Genomic DNA, 4,747 nt, shown 5'->3' on the forward strand with positions numbered 1-4,747 from the left:
ATCAGCTGACTATGCCGAGGCGCTGGAAGCCATAGCCACTCGGTCTTGGACGGGTTGAGTCTGAGTCTGTTCCTCCCCATCCAGACCCTCACGGCCTCCAGGCATCGGGCCATCACGTCAAGGGCATCGTTGGGGTGGCCCGGGGTGGATATGTACAGCTGAGTGTCGTCAGCGTACTGATGGAAATCCACCCCGAAGCTTTAATGTGTTGGAATTCTGCACATACCTTCTCAACTTACAAACACACGTGGGACCAGAATTACTTTTGCTAAGCAAGGCAGTCGTTAAGTGAGTTCTGCCCAATTTTGCTATAGTGGTTAACTGGCTCACTGCAATTGTTAAGTGAATCATGCAGTTGTTAAGCAAATCCGGCTGCCCCCATTAATTTTGCTGGTGGAAACTGGGAAGATGGTAACTGGCGATCATATGATCCCTGGATACTGCCACCATGTTGGCTGCCAAGTGCTTGAGTTTGGATCACGCAATTAGTGGGATGCTACTACGGTTGTAAGAGTGAGGACCAGTAGTAAGTCACATTTTTTCAGTGGTGTTGTGACTTTGAACAGTCACTAAATGAATGGTTGTTGAGGTCTACCTGTCTTCCTGTTTAATAGACATTTCTGATATATGTTGTATCTGCTGCCCTAAGAAACATGCTCAGTTGCTCTTCAATACCAGGGCAGCTATGGTTTGGGCTCCTGGTTTATTTGGAGCCTATTCTACACTGGGCATATGGAGATATGCAGCACTTTACACTGCCTTAGCAAAAAAAAAAAGGTCTGTTCAATCCCTGGCTCCCTTGTTTTATAATCTTAATGCATTCCTCCTTGAGAAGAAGAAGAGAAGAAGTAGAGAACCAACCTAGAATTAAGGAGAAATTTCCTGACAGTTAGAACAAAGAATCAGTGGAATGACTTGCTTCCAGAAATTGTGAGTGCTCCAACACTGGAGGTTTTTAAGACAAGACTGGACAACCATTTGTCTGAAGTGGTATAGGTCTCCAGCTTGAACAGAGGGTTATGGTAGAACAGATATGTCAAACACAAGGCCCGGGGGCTGGATGCGACCCGTGAAGTGGTTTCATGTGGCCCGCAAAGCCATCCTGGAAACAGTGAGGGAACGGCCCACACAGCCTTGGCCCTGACCCAGGCCAGCCGGGAGCCAATGTACAATTTTGTGGTGGCCATCTATGCTGAAACACATTCAGTCTTAGCTCCACAAGGCCGTCCAGAAACAGCGAGGAACCAGCCCCTGCCGTATTGGCCCCGCCCCCTGGGTGCATGCTGGGGAGGTGTCACCCTTTGTGAGGAATGAAGAAATGGACCATGCCTTGGCGCTTGCCCCGGTCCCACCCCCTTCTGCCAGAGACCCTTAGATCTGTCCCACTCCTGCCCAGGCCCCCACAGGCACCCTTGACGCGAACGATGTAGAGCTGGCCATGCCCACCCAGTAGGCCACACCCACTCCATCCACGCCCACCCAGTAGGCCGCACCCACCCTGGCCACACACACCCTGGCCATACACCCCCCCCGAGGGCAACTGCAATGTTGATACAGCCCTCAATGAAATTGAGTTTGACACCCCTGCAGTAGAAGACCTCCAAAGTCCCTTCCAATTCTGTTGTTCTGTTAAGTAAATATACATAACAGGCTATGCTAGGAGGAAATACCACACACTGATTTCAGTGAATGAAAAACAATGACATGGATACAAGAATGAAGTGAACATGGAAGGTTAAATAAATATTCTGCCCCTCCCCCAGGACTCTTTGGGTCTTCATTCATTCATTCATTCATTCATTCATTCATTCATTCATTCAATGTAGCCTCATACTTCCCAATGATTCTGGACCTCATTTTCATTTTGCACTTTTGAAAAGAGTATATTTTACTATACACAGGAATCCTCAGTGTAAAAGGTGGAAATAATTCCTTTGAAGATGGGAGATGCTTCAATTACTGTTTTAGAAATAGGTGAAACAAACAACTCGAGCAAAACCCCTAGTTTGAGTAAAGGCCTGTTATTTTTATACATTTGTAAAAAACTGGAATTTGGGCTATTTACAGCTTCCTACAATGCAAGAGACATTCCTAGTCAGGGAGCAAGGCTAAAGCAGACCACATTGCTTACATTAGGATTGAACTGCCTTATTTTGGGATCACATGAGAAGAAGAAAAGGCTGTGGTTGAGCTTGCCCAAGCTTGGGTCTCAGCAGAAGTCTGGATGCACAATATACGTTCAGGCTCAAAGCCAGCAAAAATTAGCTTACCTGAAACAGATTTTTGGTAATGACACAAGTGGGGGATGCCCTGGATTCACACTTTCTTTATTAGCCATCCATCTATCCAAGAAAATGCCACCTTGTAGTAGGAAATTGTGTCATGTACATAATGTGGGAAAGAATGGACTCCCCAGGCAGTCAACTAGTTCAGCAGCTCTTGAGTTCAATGCATGAAACTCATAAACTCTCAACCAGCACACTGTAATCACCCAGGCCTGAAGCCTATTTCACCAAGAGGAATGCAGCCACAACAGCTGGGAAACATTATGGTGGAAAACCATGCTTAAAGATCCATGGAGAGTCCCTTGCCAAACACACATTAAACAAGACTTCAGCACTGCCTAAGTCACGGATCTCCTGGGAGTTGACATCCAGATGTCTGTGTGAGCTAGGGCAGAGCTGCCCCTTGGAAAGAAAAAGAGAGTGCAGCCCTTTAATTTTGCAAACCTACTCCGGCATATACCAGAGTGTGTACCTGTGAACTTTTTGAAATCCAAAGCATGAAAACCAAAAAGGTATATCTAGGGCATTCCTGCATGAGTGGTTTGCTAATTTCCCTTGGGTTGTACATTGTTGATAGCACACTGTTGTCCATCAAAATTTAAAAAGGGGAAAGGGCTGCCCTTGTTTCCCTGTTGATCCGGCTCTGCATTATAGCTTTCATAGGATGTTATGATGTCCTGGACTAGACAGGGGTAAAAGGAGGACTAGTTGCCTGTATTTGTATTGTATTCCCTCCCAGTATATGGAGAGCTCCGTAGAAGGTATTTCTACTCGTTTATTATTCTGAGTTTCTGGCCTAGAAATATTTATCCCAAGGGACAAAACTGTGGGTGTACTAACCTTTTAAGTTAAAGTTTTTGTGTTAGAAGGCACCAAATATTATCTAAATCCACATGATGATGGTATAGGGCAGTGATGGCGAACCTTTTAGAGACTGAGTGCCCAAAAACTGACCCCGCCCTTGCTCCACTCCCTGCCCCGCTCCTGCTCCGCCCCCACCCTGCCTGCCCGTAGGGCCACTCACCGCCTCCAGGGCCCGCCGCAGATCGCCCAGGCAGCCCAGCAGTGCCATGGCAGCCACGCCCTTTCCCCGCGCCCCGCAGCACCAACTGTGGCCGATGGGGTGTGAGGGCAGAGTCTTGTCTATGCTGCCTGGCTGCCATGTCCTCGGCTGCGCTGCTCCATGTGGGCCACACTTGACGGCAACCCTTCTCCAGGGGGGCTGATGGTGAGGGGGTCATGGGGGAGGCAAGGCTGGGGCAACGGCACGTGTGCCCACAGAGAAGGCTCCGAGTGCCGCCTCTGGCACGCGTGCTATAAGTTCGCCACCATTGGTATAGAGGTTTTTTTTAAAATAAAAAAAAAAACTGTTATCGGGTCAGCTCCTGATCTCCCATGCTACAATTCCTCTCCTCAGCTGCCTTCTGGCTTCCCTTCCCCCTGCCTCTTGACCAAACGAGACCACAAATAAAATTGATGACACCACTGAAGGCATACAAAGTGAATTCTCCTACTTGGTTGGCACTTCTGTATGAGGATTGTGTACCAATTTCAAAGCAGCTTTGAATTTCCAAGATAGTGTCATTTTGGCTGTATTTAAGAGCTGAGCCGATTTATTTCTGGCTCGGGGGTGGTTTATTTTTAGTCTTTTGCTTTAATACTGTGGTTCTGGAACTTTTAAACAATATGCAGTCCATTTTCTTCACTGTGCCTTCATGGGGAAGGATTAGGCAATAGACACCAGGCTGGAAACCAGGAAACTGTGAGTTCTAGTTTCCGCCTTAGGTATGAAAACCAGCTGGGTGACTTTAGGCCAGCCACTCCTTCTCAGCCCAACCCACCTTACAAGATTGTTGTTATGGGGAAAATAGGAGGAGGAAGAAGTAATATGCATCACTGCCTTAAGTTATTTATAAAAAAATAATAAAGGTGGGATACGAATACATAATGGAGAAAGGTGGCCTGAGGGCTTTGAAGCTCCCCCTCATAAGAACTTTTGTGTGACTGTGTATACAAGCAGACAAATGCCCATAATACAAAGAAAAATACAGGTAGGTATGAGGGAAGCAGTTTTATTCTACTAATTTGTGGGAGTTCATTTTTAATTATTAATTTATTTATTGCAAGACCCGTAGCAGCTCAGGGAGGGCAGTAATTTTTACTCCTTGGCTTCAGTACTGCAAGGATGATCTATTGGAATATAATTGTGTTGGTCTTCAAATATTTTTTGAAGGATTGGAAGTGAAAGTGATAACACTGTGGAAATGACAGTGTCTGTTTATAGTGGCTGAAATATGGGACAATACCAACCAAACCTCCTGCAAAGAAAAAATAAGTTCTAATGAATGAAAAAAGTGATTTTGAGAATTGCAGCCTCCCCCTAGCCTAACAATGAAATTATATGATAACTGATTCATTATCCAATATAAAATTTTTATTGTTTTCATCATAAAAAAAAAAAA

The sequence above is a fragment of the Protobothrops mucrosquamatus genome, unplaced genomic scaffold (assembly GCF_001527695.2).
Source record: "Protobothrops mucrosquamatus isolate PMUCROS unplaced genomic scaffold, P.Mucros_1.0 scaffold30, whole genome shotgun sequence".
NCBI lineage: Eukaryota > Metazoa > Chordata > Lepidosauria > Squamata > Viperidae > Protobothrops > Protobothrops mucrosquamatus.